The following is an 18,684-nucleotide window of genomic DNA, read 5'->3' on the forward strand; positions in this document are numbered from 1 at the left end:
TTTTTTCCTGCACTGTTTTTCCTACACTTTCTTTGTTTCTTCACGTCCTGAAAGTGCATAGGATCCCACTCACATCACTGTGCTTAAGCTGTGTCAAGTGGAAAAGTATGTGGTTTTGTGCAGCTTTGAGCATGTGTGCTTTTACACATTTTTTGGAAGGCTGCATCTAGAAAGCAACTTTCAACACAGATGGTAAAGGAGGATATTTAATAAATTAGAATTCGCAGCAGAACACATGAGATAAGAAAGTAATAGACAGTTAGCACTGAGTAGGTGTTGGAAGTCAGATGAGCCAGAATTAATCCTTGGCACATATAAATGTATCCATTTTGGGCCTTAATGAAAATAAAGCACAAGACATATGAACAGGAAGAATCAGGCGAGATATGTCTGTCATGCTTTGGACATTAGGCATATATTAAAGTGATGTACTGTACACGTGACTGTACAAGCATAACAACAACATATTCTCACACCAACAACTGAATGTTAAGTGTTTGCAGAAAATTAATTATTTTAATAATTAATTGTTAAATAGCAAAGGGATGTTACAGTTGATATTGTCACTCATCTCTCCCCCCGCATCATGTCATCATGTTTGGTGGGAATTACTTTTTCAAGAAAAAAACAACCCATGAACACAATGTTATAGGTGAATTTGACAATATGAATATAAATGATTACATATTAATATTCTAATTGTACAATTTACATGGATTGTGATGGTGAGCATAATTATAGATTAAAAATCTGATATTACAAAAGTCTGGTTTCATCACTGGATTATTAGGGTAAATACAGCTATATCTTATTCAAAAACCTTAACAGAAATAAACTAACAAACAAACAAACACAAAGACACCAGAAACTGTCAAAAAGTAAAAATTGATCTTTATTTGGTTGAGACAAGTGAGCAGAAGTGTTTGGAAAGATCAAATAGAATATTAAACAGCGCAAATCATGTTTAAAGCTAGAAGCAATCAATTGTCAGGAAGTTTTCAGAGCACGTTTAGTCAGAAGGAGGGAAAATTTAATTTAAGTTTTTTACTTCAAAATGGTGAACTATAAGAGGATGTTTTTCTGTACCTGCAGTATCAATCAAAGGTTTGGATACAGTTTTTTTCATCAAAACTAATGTGAAATCTAAGGGAGGTGTTTCCAAACGTTTTACTGGTGCTGTATTTGTGAGGTGACCGCATGGAAAAATTTAAATAACAAGTTTCAAACATAAAGCACTTCGAAATGAAATATAAACAGGACTGTTTTGTTGTTCTTTCTGTCTGTTTTATACACAATATCATGAAATTGAGTTTTAATGAATTTAAACTTCCTTAAAAGGAAGTTATTTCTGATTGTAGAATAGAGTTTGGATTCAATAAGCACAGCTTCTCTCATCAGTTTTGAATGCATATGGTTATGCTTTTCTTTATTAATTTAGTAAAGTTTTTCAGTTTACACAGGAGACAAATGAATTTGCATCTTATTTTGATTCCATCATAAACATACAAAACTTTTTTAAAAAAAAGTTTACTGTTGTTCTGTTAAATGATTGGCTTTTATGTTGAATGATCTAAAGCCCATGTATATACCAGTCACTTCTGCAAACTTCTGGCACTTGAATGTAACAAAAAATTGTTCAACCAGTATTCACTCCTGTGTTAAATGATTTTGCCAAGTTGCCAAATGAGGGAAACACATTGTACCAGGAAGTTATTTCTGATTGTAGAATAGGTATGTCCAATGTTTTGACTGGTACTGTATGCATACGATAAAATCAAAGGTTTCCATCTCTTCTGCATGAATCATGATTTTATATCATTGTTGATACCTGACCGTTTAGACCTTTATCATGAAAAATGGACTGTGTCAAAAATATATGAACACTAATGATAACTAAAGGTCACCTTAGATAATAGTGAACATATACCAAAATGTTTGGAAGAGTGCTTTAAGACAATAAAATACTGTTAACTGTGAGCCCTAACCTTGCTTGAAACAAATAAAGTAGAGTACGTACCAGGCAAAATAATGTCAGTGAACCAGGAATATGGTAGATTTAGTTTACAGCTCACAAACCCATTACTAGAATGAGTACTAGTACACCTCCAGAGTATCAACAGCCACAATGGGGACTTTAATCAATAATGTCGAGGCCACCAGTGGGGACTTGTGAATAATAGCTCGTTTGTAACTGTGAAGCAGCCATAAGACCCCGAAGCTTGCAGGTCACAAGAAGCTCATTCAGCTTGATCAGGTGTCTGTAATATATAACGGCCATTTGTCCCAATGTGACAGAGAGGAGGTGCAAGGTGGGCAAAGTGCTTGGAAAATATGTTGAAGTCTGAAGAGGATATACTCTTGGCCTGAGGAACACAGTGTCAAGAGGTACAATTGATGAGAAGGTGGTACAATGATTTATTATTCATTCTGTGAAGATAGATAATTAACTGATCAACTACAATGTCAAATACTAACTCTGAGATTAAGCCAAAGCAGGTGGTTGAAATAACCTTTGTTAAAGTAGTTTCTGCAGATGTTGGGTGATATATGACTGCAATCCATCATGAAGGTTTGCTGCATGTCGAGGCAGGGACAATTACAAACACAAGCTAACCTGCTGGAAAGCAAATGAGTGTATTGTGTAAATGTAATGATCGGATGTGGCTTTGAAATATGTTTCAATCTAGCTTTGTAATTCAGCATTTCTGAGAGAGAGGTGAAGAAAAAAGCTATGGCAGAGACACTGATAGATGATGACAGAGCAGACCACACATACTTTCATAAGACAGGGAAAATAGACACTACCAACATGATACCTCGATCAATATGAAAGGAAGACAAGTTTTTAAAAATTTTATTTTCCCTTTCATATATCAATCAATCAATCAACCAATCAAGCAATCAGAGGTTGTAAACTAAAACTGGATGAACTGATGGAAACTAGTGTATCTTTATTTAAACAGAGATTTTTGTATATTTTTAAATCAACATCGATGTCAAAAAGACCAAGCTGGAAAAAGTGAGTGATTGACATCATGTTTATTTCTCCCATTAGCTGCAGTGTTGCCTCCTAGCTTCATATTTCTGTCAGTCTGTTCTTCACTTGTTTGCTTCAGCTGTGTCACCCATTCATCTGCTCATGTATAACTCATTTGGCTTCTCTCAGTTTCTCTGTGCAGTACCGCTTTTCTTTATATCATACCTTCTAACATTCCCCTTTTGTCCCTAATTAAATCTTTTAGCCTTTTTGTTGTATTTGTATTCTCTCTCAGCCTGTTCATTGAAATTTTTGTTTGCCTACCTGTATGTTTTTAGATCTTTAATCAGTTTTAATTATTAAGACTCTATTTTGGCTTACACTGCTGATGTCTGTGTTCTGCATTTGCCTTGTCTTTTAAACTGACACACAACAGATGGTGCCATAAGAGGTGACACCATCCATGTGCCACGTGATGTCTTGCCAGTCAAACTGTAGCTCGCTTGTCACTGGGTAGAGATGGATCTTATCCCTCATCTGAGACAGTTGTGGGTGGCAGTACTCATATTTTTGCCGTGAAACTGCCTCTCTGACTGCACAGCAGTGGTGCAGCTGAGCCACCGGGAGCATATTGAGGCCAGAAAACCAGCAAAGCTCTCTGTGGCCTACAGGGTATGCAAGAGACACTCTGTTTCACTGTCACCACAGGTGCTGGCCACCTGTCCAAATTTCGCTGATTTGCCACACATCCCCGTGATTTGTTGCACATAGAGTTCTAGTGACCATTGTGCAATTGTATTTCTAACGTGTATATGTAGTTTTTTTTTTCTTTGTTTTTTTAAAAGATTGATAGAAAGGAAAAAATATCTACCATTCATCACCTCATAATGTACACAGATTAGCAAAAAACAGATTGTTAGGATTTTGATTTGACTTCATTTTCAATACACCTGAAGTTTTTACCTTTAAAGGTCTATGCTTCTCGCACATTTTAATACACACTGACATACATCAATGAACATTGATCATGTTGTTTTTTTGGCAACATTATTGTTCAGAGAAACTGTACTTTAAAACATATTTTTCCAGGTTGGTGCATTACATGATAACTGCTTTTTGGTTTATGGCACTGTGCCACATGCCAGCAAAACAATATTAGCCATTTGAAGTGCACAATGACGCTTTCATCCAAGAAATGCAAGAAGACATTATTGGAAGAGGCTAGGAAAAGAAGGAAAATAGCGGGGAAGGGTAAGAGGTAAAAGAAGAGTTAACATTTACTGTCCAGAGAGACATCACAGAAAAGACAGAATGAAAGACAGATGCCTGATTGACCCTTGTCAGGGAATGCCCAAATAGGAAATTCATTCTTTTGATAGCCACTTTTAAAAATAACCTTTAAAACAATGGATTTGGATAATAATCCCAGAGCCAAGTTATTAATTATTAATGCTGCGATTTATCGACTAAGTCAACAACGTCGACAGTGAAAATTCATTGACGCAAAATTTCATTGTCGACGCATCGTATTATAAACACCTGTAACGGCTTTGCTAATAAAACACTGCGCCATTTACTAACCACGGCTTTTCAGACAGTATAAGAAGTCCAAACACCAAGCAAATTATGTAAAGCACCACAGGAAGTGGTTTGGGCAGTATTATCAATGTGCAACATCTTTGTTTAAACAACGAACAAACTGATGGCAGCACAACCTATTTCCAAAGTTTAGGGATATTTCACACTAAACAAAGTGTCAAACAGGTGAAATGTGTAGTCTGCCACGCAGAGTTGGTGTACCACGGCAGCACAACAGTCATGCATGAGCATCTGAAATGAAAGCACCATGGAGTCATGGTTTCCGGCATTACGGATGGCAAAGTTAGCATTACTGAGTAGTGATGTGGTGTTATTACCTCTGCCAAAGTGGTTATGATTTTACTGGCGTTTATCTGTTTGTTTGTGTTCAAGATATCTCAAAAAGTTATGGATAGAAATTTTCAGGAGTTGTTGGAAATGTGAAAAGGAAGAAGTGATTAAATTTTGGTGGTGATTCGGATCACCTTTTGGATTCAGAAATTTTTTTTAAAGGATTCTGGCCCTTGTTTTCCTTACAAATTACGCTTTTTCAAGATGTAAATAATAATTTCAATGCAATTATTAAGATGTTAAAATATTTTAATTATTTTGTTTTCCTTTTGAGGCAAATTCTGTATAGCCTGGATATGACACTATAGCTAAGTTTGAATGTTTCAAAATAAATTAGTAGTAAGCTGTCAAGCTTAAATTTAATATTCAACTCGTTCAGGGGGCATTCTTTTAACTCACTAAAGGATATTGTGTTGTGACTGACTGGGAATCAGGGTGACATTCATGTGATGCAAATGAAGAGAGTGAGGTAAAACATACTGGAGCCTGTAAAAAGTGCTGCATCAACTGGAAGCACAGGTGGTGGGCGTGACAGAAATAATCGTGACTAATCGACTAATCAAAAGAATTATTTACAGTAGTCGACTATTTAAATAATCTTTAGTTGCAGCCATATTATTTATGCTTTTTTTTACATATACATATAAAAATAGCCGCTTCTTATTCCATAAAACAAATGGTTTTCTTTGCTGTATTGAAGGCAGTAGAGAACTATTAATTATCCGGTGTTAATCCCATTATGAACAATCTGTCAGAAGCAATAGTAAAGGGCTGCTGGACTTTTTTGTTTTACTACCCTGAAATGTGAATAAAACACAGCACAACATCAGGTAATTATCTGAGCATCCCACAACAATCACAGCACATTTACTCTGCTAAGTATCATAGGTTTGTGGTGACAAATGCTTCCTTTACTTTAAATAATAATTTAGTTTTTTAAATCAAATTTTAGGATTCCCACTCATAAATAGTTTTTTTTCTACTGAGAAAAACAGAAATCTTTTGTTGTTTCTCCTTTATATGTATGTGCTGCTTGTAACCGCACAGTTATTTGTCCTGAGACAACTGCAAAACAGAAGCAATAATCTGCTGTTTACTCTTCAATCACAGGGTAGACATACAAAATTTGCAATGCTCAGTATAACAGTAGGTAAATAACATTTTGCTGACACACAGTTTCTGCCTCAGAAGCAATAGACTGTAGAGACATCTTTGTGACGTCTATCACCCAATAGATCAGAAGCTACAAATGCACCAAAATTCAGGCTCAAATGCAAGAAGTGGCCACTTTGGACTTGCAATTAGGCTGTAAGCTTTGCACCAAAAGCTTCTGAGACCGTCCTCTTCACCTCAGCTGGAGCATGGAGATGCGGTCTGGCAGTTTTGCTGACTGGACAATGCTCTAGTTCTGTCTGTCCAATTAGCAACATCTTCAACCCCTGAGGACTGGACCCCTTTCTGTCTGCCTTAGCTCACCGCTTGTGAACCATACCACCTTCAAATGCAGCATCACTCTGTCTAACCCCAGCAATGCATGGTACACCCAATGCTAAGATGCAGTCCATGCTAAAGACAGTCTCCGCCTTACTTGTTAAGCATCCACATTTAACCTCTTGCCTGATGTGGTCTTTGTTGTCCTCTTTAGTAAGAAGGATTTATTACAAGCTCATTTACAACATCATTGGCTCTACTCACCCCAATATATAGCGCCATTTATTTTCTCTTTTATGTGCATATAAAAGAGATAGCCACTGAAATCTAAAACAAACAAGTGACTTTCAAGTTCAAGAGTGCTCTGACTTCTAAAGGCCTTTGATCAAATGGTTCAATGGCTTGTTTGCCTCGCTTGTCAGTTTTGCAGAGCGGTGCTGTTTTGGAATTGATTTGCCACCCTCCATTGAAGGAATTTTTTATCAATACTTGCTTGAGTTCATTACATGTTTTACTATGGACTCTCTGCTAACATATTCAGTATGTAGACATGTATTTAACCTCTCACCTAACTAATGCCTCACTTGCTGGCATATTTCATGCTAAAACCTTTTGTGCAATGGAAAGGATACATTTAATTTTCCAAACCCTCTCAAAGCTGCATATTTTGTAGGTTTCTTTTACTATAATGATGTCACTTTTTCACTGCAGCTGTAGAAGATTTGCATATCTCCCTTATACCTTAACACAGTGTATTGCCTTCCCTCTATTCCTTAGTACAGCCTACATACTACAGCTCCTGGTATAAAGAGAGGTATCTTCCATGAAATGGGAATCAGAGACCAGGTGTCCATTAAATGGTCTCTTTAGATGCAACATTTTAGTTGGAAGCTCTCTTTCTCCCTTGGCCCTTATGACTTATATAGCTCATAAACCATGTAGCCTTCTCCACCCACCTGCCACCCTCATCTTATGACCTTCAGAGAGAACACGGGACATAGGACCCTCCATTAGCTGCTGGCTTTCACCTGTTTGACACATATCCAAACATCCATCACTCAGCCACACTGCTGCCACCAGATGCTTCTAGCCTGGGAGAAGTACAGCTCTCCATGTTAAGATTCATTGCTTCCCCTTTTAATATCATGATTCCTAATGAACATGATTTCATTGGACTATGTCTAAATATACAAATAGTGTAGTTACTACTTCAATAGTTCTATGAAAAGAGATATTAATCTTTCAGGATATAGCTGTGTTTCACTGGCTATCTCCTGCTTTGGCCTTACTATTAGCAGCATATCTGACTGCAGATAAAGACAGATAAATAATGGAGGACACTTGTAATGTCTATAAGCTGATTAAATCTTTACAATCAAAGCAAGAGAGTTGAATCAAGTCTTTTTGAGTCTGGGTCATTGGCTGTTTTCAGGAGATAGACACAGGTAGTGTGAAGTATTTAATACAGGTACATCTAGGAAAATTAGCAAAAAGTTCAATATTTTTGTATTCATTTCAGAATGTGAAACCTATATATTTTATAGATTCATTACACATAGAGTGAAACATTTAAACTATTCAATCCTTGAAATTTTGATAATTGTGGCTTATAGATAACGACAACCCAAAATGCAGTGTCTCCAAAAATTAAAACTTCAATCTTAGAAAGTCATGGTGTCATACCCTAATCAACTAATTAACTCAAAATACCTGCAAAGGTTTCCAAAACCTTTAAATGGTCTATCAGCCTGGGTCAGATGGCTACACAATCATGGGGAAGACTGCTGACAGATGTCAAGAAGACCATCATTGACCCTCCACAAGGAGGGAAAGCCATAAAAAGTCCTTTCTCAAGAAGCTGGTTGTTCACAGAGTGCTGTATCCAAGCATATTAATGGCAAGTTGAGTGGAAGGAAAAGGTGCACCAGCAAAAGGCAGAACTGCAGCCTGGGGGACTCTCGCGATGCCACGGAGCAAGATGGACGCGTGAAGCGAGTGCTCCCAAAGTCAGGTTGCTAAATGCCCCTAGAATTCAGCTAAATAATTCAAAGTTTTCGACAAAAGACTCAGAATATGAGCGGGGGTACAAAAACAAGGAGCAAAGCTATGACAGAAAAGATGGGAAAAGCTGGACTTGTGGAAGGCGATGAAAACTCGAGAGATGCTAACCATGCTAACAAAAGCGAGCATGGCACCGAGTCGGCTTCAGAGCTAAGTTTGAAAGACATAAGCGACCAGATTACTTGTCTCCGAACTCAGCTGAACGCCGATTTGACGTCGTTCAAGGAAGACGTCAAACGAGAAATGAAAGGGGAGTTGACGGAATTCAGGCAACAGATAAACCAGCAGTTTGCTACTACAACGCTAACTCTCCAAGAGCACGACAAAAAACTCGAGGAGGCCCCCGCACGCATTGAAGAGCTGGAAAGCTGGTCCGCAGCGGCTAATGAAGCCCTCCAAGACACATTGAAAGAGCAGAGGGCATTGATTGACAAAGTAAATGACTTGGAATCAAGAGGACGGCGTAACAACCTCAGGATTTATGGGGTACAAGAGGACATGGAGGGCTCTTCTATGATTGCGTTTGTGGAGAAACTTCTGGCGAGCGAAAATCTGATCGAGGAGGGGATAGATGCTCAAATACAGCGTGCCCACCGCTCACTTGGGCCCAAAGGGCCCCTCAATGCCCCCCCCCCCCCCCCCCAGATCAATCGTTGTTAACTTTCTTCAGTACAGAGTAAAGGAATCGATTCTCAGGAATGCATGGAAAAAGAAAATTCAGCTTGGGGACAGGACTTTGTCATTCGACCATGATTATGCATCAGATGTGATCCAGCTGCGGAAAGCATACAAGAAGGTCAAAAGTGTTTTGAAAGAGAATGGTATTCGATTCCAGACGCCATATACCCGAATGTGCATCCACTGGGAAAGCGGCCCTCAAATGTACAACAGCGCGGAGGACGTCGAAAGAGAACTGCGCCAGAGAGGTTTTTTACCTGTCAACCACCCTGAAGAGGAAGCAGTCACGACCTCCGGACCTTCAGCGACCAGAAGACTGGAGCAGACCTCGCCATGGCAACGCGTGCACCGGCGCCGGGGGAAGGAGACAGCCATGCGGGCTCGGGAGCGCCTATTTGAGTTCCAGTGGAAGACCACTACTTAATCTGAGACAGCGAGTATATGGACACGGACGTGGGAAAACATAGGTACAAACTATGCTCCAAAGACACTATGTTTAACTGCATTAAGGTACTGATTCATACTTTAGTTCTGCTGTTCTAATACATGATTCATATAACCTGACTTGGGTAAGCTAAGACGCCAAGGTGGAATTGGTGGAAAAGCTCTGATAGGGTTATTCACTGATTCTGGGAGGGGGCCCTCTCGGAAAGGGAGGCCTTTCCCCTTACCTGTTGAGGATGAAAATGAGGGGATTTATAATGCCCCAGCTTGGGAGTCCCCTCAATTGTTTTTTTGTTGTATTACTACTCAAAGTTTAGTTCTATTACCGTTCTCAATTGCAATGTTTGTGTTAAAAGTTGAGAGTTACTTTATTTGTAAGATAAGCAACCAACTTAGTTTATTTCATTTTTTTTATGCAGAGTCAAATACTTAGAATAATGTCATTGAATGTCAACGGACTGGGTAATCCGGTTAAAAGGGCAAGAGTGATGAAGAAGATAAGAAAAGACAATGTACATGTTGTGATGCTTCAAGAAACACACATGGAGCCTCAGGAACATGAAAAACTTGCCAAATTTGGTTACAATGTCTTCTATAGTTCTTATTCACAAAGGGGGGTAGCAATACTCTTATAAAAAAAAAAAAAAAATTTGAGGTTGTTAAAGAAGTAAAGGATAAAGAGGGTCGATTTTTTATATTGAAGGGTAAAGTTGAAAACCATCTGATGACACTAGTTAATATATATGCGCCACCTGAAAGTGATGGAGGATTTTACAAAGCATTATTTAACAATGTAACAGTTGAAGCAGAAGGGATCTGTATTTGTGGAGTGGACTGGAATGCAGTGTTAAATTTGAAATTAGACACTACAAGTAAAAACAGGAGCAAAAAAAATATTACGAAACTACTAAACATAACTTTGGAAGAAGTGGGCATGGTGGATGTGTGGAGGCGGCTTCACCTTACTGAGAGAGACTATACATATTACTCAGTGCCACATCTGGCACATTCAAGAATAGACTACTTTTTAATGAGACAGGAAGATTACTATAGGGTTAAAGAATGTAGGATTGGGGTCGCAGATGTTTCGGACCATAATGCAATTTATTTACACATCAGTTTGGAGAATGATCCCAAAAGTACCCCATGGAGGCTAAACGTAGGCCTATTGAATAACCAATCAGTTGTTGGCTATGTTAAGCAGGAAATTAACACATTTGTAATAGACAATGATAATGGAGAAGTGGATCCATCAATATTATGGGACTCAATGAAAGCAGTCTTAAGGGGAAAATTGATAGCTAAGGCAACGCACCTTAAGAAAATAAAAATAGAAGCATATAAAAAATTGATTCAAGATTTAAAAGATAAAGAAAATAAATTCAAATTAAAAAAGGACCAAGAAACTCAAAAAGAAATCCAAGATTTAAAATCGCAACTTGAAAAATATTTGGACGATGAAGTAGAAAAAAAAGCCAGATATACAAAGCAGGCATATTATGAACTTGGCCCAAAGTCAACAAAGTTACTTGCTCGAAAATTACGTAAACAACAAGCAGACTCAACAATTGTTAAAATTAGGGATCCTACGGCGCAAAAATTACAGACAGAACCAAGAGAAATAGAAAAAACCTTTTATCAGTATTATAGCAACTTATATTCACTAGAAGGCGCTCCTGATAAAGACTCCATCAAAACATTTTTAGACGAATTAGACCTTCCATGCATAGGAGAAACACAAAACAACAGAATATTAGCTGAAATAACACCAGAAGAACTGGACAAAGCAATAAGTAGTCTGAAGGCAAATAAAAGCCCCTGGCAGTGATGGTTTCCCTGGTGAGTGGTATAGGACTTTCAAGGAAGAACTTAAGCCATCTCTTCTTAGGGCTTTAAACTATATTCATAAGGAAGGCAAAACCCCTCCATCATGGAAGGAAGCAATTATCTCCCTAATCCCCAAAGAAAATAAAGATAGAGAAAATTGTGGCAATTATAGGCCAATATCAATATTAAATGTGGATTACAAATTATACACATCCATTATCTCTAAAAGATTTGAAACATTTATTTCAGACATCGTCGACGAAGACCAGACTGGCTTCATAGTTGGCAGGCAAACGCAAGATAACATTAGAAGAAGTTTACAAATCATTCACACTATAACTAACAAAAAACTTAAAACAGCCTTGATTAGCCTTGATGCAGAAAAGGCCTTCGATCGAGTAAATTGGGATTTTTTATATCAAACATTAGAAAAATTTGGCCTTACAACTCAGTCTATTCAGTGTATAAAAGCAATTTATACTGAGCCCACTGCTAGAATAAAAATTAATGGGTCACTTACAGAAATATTCAAACTCAGTAGAGGATGTAGACAAGGATGTGGACTAAGTCCCACCCTCTTTGCCTTATACATCGAACCGCTGGCTCAGGCAATACGACAGAAAGATGATTTAAAGGGCATTATAATTAACCATAGAGAACAAAAGATTGGACTATTCGCAGACGACGTGTTGTTATATCTTGAGGATATCAACACATCTTTACCTAAACTAATGAACCTTCTAGAAATGTATAACACCCATGCAGGATACAAGCTGAATATATCTAAAACCCAAATATTAATTTTCAACCACTCACCCTCAAATGACATCATTCTTAAATATAATATAAAGTGGAACGCCAACAAAATTAAATATCTAGGTGTATACCTATCTAAAGATCCACTACTTTTATATGACTTTAACTACAAACCAATTGATCAAAGTATTAGAACGGATATTCAAAGATGGTCCACCTATCCACTCGACTTAAGCAATAGAATAAACGTGGTGAAAATGAGCATTCTCCCCAGGCTTCTTTACTTGTTCCTATCCCTCCCGATAAACATACCACCTAAACAATTTACAGAATGGGATAAGTTGATATCAAAATTTATTTGGGATGGTAAGAGGGCCAGGGTTAAGTACGCAACACTACAGTTGCCAAAGGATAGAGGGGGCATGAATCTCCCTAACCTGAAAATGTACTTTTATGCAGCACAACTGAGGTATTTGTGCTGCTGGTGCGATCCTGGCTATCTAGCAAAATGGAAAGAGATTGAGGCATGCATTCCGGGACATAACATCCAAACAATTATAGGTGAAGATTTTATACCAATTAATTTGAAAGATATACTAAGTCCAATTACACAATTCACCTTAGAAATTTGGTTTAGTGTGCTAAGACAATTAAAATTGAAAAAGGAAAGAAAAATATTTAAATGGATAGCATACGACAAGGATTTTAAACCAGGAATGTATGACTCAACCTTCAGGTATTGGCACTATAAGGGTGTTACAGCGTTTTGCATTTTGATTAATAATGGTGAGATGAGGAGTTTTCAATATTTGAAGGACAAATTTGGTCTCGATAATCAGGATTTATTTCGATATTTACAACTAAGAGAATATTATAACAAAGAAATTAAAGTAAAAGGAAGTGTATCTCATGTAGTTTTAGAGACAATATGCGATGCGTACCAACAAAAAACACGTAAAATTATATCTAAGCTTTATTTGAGCTTAATGTCCTGTCAAAAACGTACAACTCTGTATATCAAGGAAAAATGGGAGAAGGAATCACTTACTACAATTTCTGATGAGGTATGGCATAAAATCTGTGAGCTATCTCAGTCTTCTACAAATTCTTTAAAATGGAGAGAGTTTAATTGGAAAAACTTTATTCGGTTCTTTATTACGCCATCTATTAAAAGTAAACAATTATCCTGTCAGCAAATGTGTTGGAGGCAGTGTGGCACTATAGGTGCTAATCATACTCATATCTTCTGGGATTGTTCACAGATTAAATTGTTTTGGACATCTGTTCACGTAACCTTGTGCGAGATGTTAAAATACCCCATTCCTTTGACATTCATTACATTGTATCTTGGCTATCTTTCTGATGTTGTAAATAAGGATGACCAGTATTTAGTAAAAATATTATTGACAGCCGCAAGAAAAGCAATAACACGGCGATGGCTAAAACCTGAACCGCCCAGCCATACTCAGTGGATGGAGGTCGTTCAGGAGATTTTCACCATGGAGAAAATGACTTATGTCTTGAGACTTAAAGAGGGTGAATTTCATGAAAAATGGGACAAATGGATTGCCTACAAAATTTCAAAGAACACACTTTAAAAAGAAAAAAAGAGGGGGAGAGAAAGAGAAGGAGAAAAAGAAAAGAGAAAGGAAGAGAAGGGGAAGGACAAAAGGAAGAAAAAAAAAGGAGAAAGGGAAGAAAAAAAGGGGAAAAGAAGGGAAGGAGAAGGGAAAAAAGGAAAAAGAGAAAAGAAGAAAAAGGGAGAAAAAGGGGAAGGAAGGAAGGAAAGAAAAAAGGGGAAGAAAAGAAAGGGAAGGAAAAGGGAGAAGGAAAAAGGGAAAAAAAAGAGGAAAAGAAGGAGAAGGGAAGAAAAAAGGAAGAAAAATGTATGGGTGCCGATTCGATTTATTGCGATTCTTCGTATATACCTGTATATTCGAATACTGGTTGCTGTCGTTTCCTTTTTTTTTTTTTTTGTTGCTCTCACTTTGTGTGTTTGTTCTTCTTTTAATGTTGTGTTATTTTACACAATGTAAATCTATGCATCGAAGGGGCACTGGTTTGCCTTCTGTATATGTTTATATTTTATTTCTAAAAAAAATAATAAAGACTTAAGTGGGAAAAAAAAGAACTGCAGCCTGGAGAGTATTGTCACGCAACATCCATTCAATTTGGGGAGCTTCACAAGGAGTGGACTGAAGCTGGACTCAGCGCATCAAGAGCCACTACGCACAGACTAATCCTAGACATGGGCTACAAATCTCACATTCCTCATGTCAAGCCACTCCTGAACCAGAGACAATGACAGAAGCATCTCACCTGGGCTAAGGGGAAAAAGGACTGGACTGTTTCTCAGATGAAAGCAAGTTTTGTATTTCATTTGGAAATCCAGGTCCCAGAGTCTGGAGGAAGAGTAGAGAGGCACAGAATCCATGTTGCTGGAAGTCCAGAGTGAAGTTTCCACAGTCAGTGATGATTTGGGAGCCATGTCATCTGCTGGTGTTGCTCCACTGTGTTTTTTGAAGTACACAGTCAACACAGCATCTACCAGGAAATTTTAGAGCACTTCATGCTTCCTTCTGCTGACAAGCTTTGTGTAGATGCAGATTTTTTTTTTCCCCAGTAGGACTTGGCACCTGCCTACACTGCCAAAAGTACCAAAAGCTGCTTCAGTGACCATGGTGTTACTGTGCTTGATTGGCCAACAAACTCACCTGATCTGAACCCCATAGAGAATCTATGAGGTTTTATCAAGAGGAAGATGAGAGTCACCAGACCCAACTATGTAGATGACCTGAAGGCTGCTATCAAAGCAACCTGGGCTTCCATAACACCTGAGCAGTGCCACATGCTGATCACTTCCATTGCCACGCCGCATTGACACAGTCATTGATGCAAAAGGAGGTCCAACCAAGTATTGACTACTTGGAAATGAATATACTTTTTTAGAAGCCTGACATTTATGTTGAAAATATCCTACTTTTTCATTGATCTTATGTAAAACTCTGATTTTCTGAGACACTGCATTTTGGGTTTTTGTTATCTATAAGCCACAATCATCAAAATGTCAAGAAATAAATGTCTGAATTATTTCACTCTATGTGAAATGAATCTATATAATATATTGGTTTCACATTCTAAAATGGGTGACTAAAAACATTGAACCTTTTCATAATATTCTAATTTTCTGAGATGTACCTGTATGCTTCCTTGTAAGCATATTTTTGTTTTCTAGTACCTTCATTCAGATCTAAAATACATGAACCATACCTCTAAAAGGTCCTTGTAAAGCTATTTTTAACTATCTATTTTTTTTTTCCATTTTTTAAAATTATCTTTTTTGGCTGCATGTGCTGCTTCTGAGTGAGTTAAATGAAAACAGCCAGGTTTAGTGCTGTAGTTTCACACTTCATTTTTCTGCAAGGACTACACAAATGCACTAAACACACAAATGCATGCACACATTCACACACAACAGAGAGGAGGAAAACTGTTGGCATGAAACCATAGATACACTCGTATTTAAATTTAGAAAAGGAAAAATAATGAGGAAATTAAATGCAGTTAACATCTTAAAAATATAGAGTAAGAATTATTTTGATTTGAAATTGTGAGTAAGAACAGAAATTTGTTTACGTTTAACTTGATAGGGCACCAGTAAGTGTCATCAAATTGCCATCTGGTCTTAAAGGGGCTGGAACACATTTACTACCAGTTACACAGAATACGAGACTACAATGTATAGTATATACGTCATTTCAACTTTTGTGCTGGATAGTTATAGACTTTTTTTCCTTTTACATATTCAGTGAAGTTTGGATGTGTGTAAATCCTAAACAAAAATAGATGACAAAGATTAATTAATTGAAATTAAAATTAATTGAACCCACTAAAAAGACAACATATTTAAGTTCAAACATTCACTCATTTATAATTTTTTTTCTGCAATGCTTTAAAAAAAAAAACCTGCAACAGGCATGTATTACATAACCTTTCCTTTTAACAACACTCAGTAAGTGTTGGGGAACTGAGGGAAGTCATCACTTAAGCTTTTTAAATAAAATTCTTTCTCATTCTTGCTTGATATACGTCAGTACCTCAACAATCCAGCGTCTCCGTTGTCAGATTTTGCTCTTCATAATGAACCACACATTTTCAATGGCAGACAGGTGTAGACTGCAGGCAGACCTGTCTAGTACTACAAAACCATTATGTTGTAACACATGCAAAATGTGGCTTGCCATTGTCTTGTTGAAGTTATCCAAAATCTGTATGTATTCAACATTAACGGTGCCTTCACAAAAGTGTAAATTACCCCTGCTGTTGGCACTAACACACACCATACCATCACAAATAATGGCTTTTGAACTGACAAAAATCCTGATTGTCCTTCTTCCCTTTGGCCCAGCATGACATCCATAATTTCCAAAAACAATTTGGATTGTGTACTCGTCAGACAGGCATGGTAGAGTTTTGACTTGCACTTGCAGATCTAGCGACAAACTGTTTTAACTGACAGTGATTTTCTGAAGTAATGTCCTTTACACAAAGAGTTGGTTTCAATGCAGTGCTGCCTGAAATATCAAAGGTCATTGGCATTTATGGAGTTGTTCTACAGTGTTCATGGTAACTCCTGTTGGGGTACCCGACCTCCAGGCTGTCAAGTCCCTGTTTGATCAATGTGAGAACTTGATTTGCATTGCTGGCAATAAATTGCATTTGTTTCCAGTAAGGGTTGGACTCTGCCAAGGCTGCCCTTTATCACCAACTCTGTTCATTACTTTTATGGACAGAATTTCTTGATGAAGCCGAAGTGTTGAGGGGATCCGGTTTGGTGACCTCAGGATTGGGTATCTGCTCTTTGCAGATGATGTGGTTCTTTTAGCTTCATCTAGTCATGATCTCCAGCTCTCACTCAAACAATTAAAAGCCATGTGTGAACTGGCTGGGATGAGGATCAGCATCTCCAAATCCAAGAACGTGGTCCTCAGCCAAAAAAGGGTACAGTGTCCTCTCCTAGTCAAGAATGAATTCCTGCCCCAAATGGAGGAGTTTAAGTATCTAGAGGTCTTGTTCACGAGTGAGGGAAGGCTGGAGCATGACCTTGACAGGTGGATATGTGCGCTTGCAGGAGTAATGTGGACTCTTTGCTATTCTGTCATGGTGAAGAAGGGCCAGAGCTAGAAGATGAAGCTCTCAATTTACCAGTCGATCTATGTTCCTATCCTCACCTATAGTCACAGGTTGTGGGTAGTGACTGAAAGAAAGAAATGAATGCAGGAGTTTCTGGACTTCCCTGTTTATGCTGTTGCTCCTGTGACCTGACTCCAGATAAGTGGCAGAACATGGATGGATGGACTAAATAAATAAATATATACTCAATGATTTTATTCCCAATCATGAAACCCACCTGTTTCCATTTACTTGTGGAATGTTCCAATCAAGTTTTTTTTTTTTTTAGTATTCCTCAACTTTCACAGTTTGTTATTAAGATAATTCGTGTTCAGTTTGAACATGAAATATCTTGTCTTTGTAGTGTACTCAGTTGACTATAGGTTAGAGAGGATTTGCAAATCACTGAATTCTGTTTTGATTTACATTTTACACACATTCCAACTTCATTGGGAGTAGGGTTGTACCCCTCATTAAGTTTTTAGTCAGTGGTCTTTGCTTTTCCTGTATGCCCTTTGGTTTTTGAGGTGGACTTGGGCTTCCTATAAAACGTTAACGGGGAGGGAAAGCTATGATTTCTCCATATGAGACAATTTTACTGACACTAGTACTTCTTTCTGAGCTGCACTGTTCCCAGAGGGCATGATGAGGAGGAGAAAAAGTCAAAGATATGATGGAAAAATGACATGAAAAGGCCAGTTGTGACATGCAAAGGAAGGAGATGAGACAGCCATTGGGGAGAGGACAAGTCTAGGAAGCCACAGCTGTTTGTCACAGAGCGGTCTGGAAATATATTCTGACAATCACTTATCACTGTATATTTTGGAATCACAATTGTTAGAAGGAAATCACAAATTTGAATACATTAGCATCTTCCTACTGCGCAAACATCAAAGCTCAACGAGGCTGTGAATGCTGGTTTTCCAGAGTGAAGCAATGTGAATGTGAACGAGGAATCTAAAATAGTGTTGATGTGTGAGTCCTCTCGGAGACACATGGGTGCTGCAGTGGAAGTTTTTTTTTATGACTCTTCCAGAGCCACCCCTCTCACTGGGCATATACAGATACCCATTAATCATGAGCTCTCTTCTATTGTCAGCCCAGCCAAGCCTACCTCCCCCCAGCCTTCACTTTCAGCCTGTCACTTAACAAGTTGTGACACCATGACAGTGACATGTGCACAGCTGAGTGATGCCTGGCTGAGGTCCTTACTGGAAAGGTATTGAAATGCTCTGACACAAAGAGGGTAGCAATGAGATTGTACTTCTCAGCTTCATATTGCAGAATGTAAAAAGAGGCAGCCTGGCTTGGTGATTCAATTAAATTTGCAAAGAGAAGGCCTGGCTTTATTTTAGGGTCACCCTCGCGTTAACAATATTTACAGTGGCAGACAATCAGTTCATCCCATT

The 18,684-nt window shown here is 38.0% G+C and overlaps 1 protein-coding gene across 2 annotated transcripts in view; it reads left to right on the plus strand.

Moving 5' to 3' along the window:
- Positions 1-18,684, plus strand: part of syt7a (synaptotagmin VIIa) — a gene marked incomplete at its 5' end in the record, with an annotated part of 83,579 nt that overhangs the window by 20,386 nt on the left and 44,509 nt on the right. The window lies entirely within an intron of this gene.

The sequence above is a fragment of the Telmatherina bonti genome (genome assembly GCF_933228915.1).
Source record: "Telmatherina bonti genome assembly, chromosome: 2".
NCBI lineage: Eukaryota > Metazoa > Chordata > Actinopteri > Atheriniformes > Telmatherinidae > Telmatherina > Telmatherina bonti.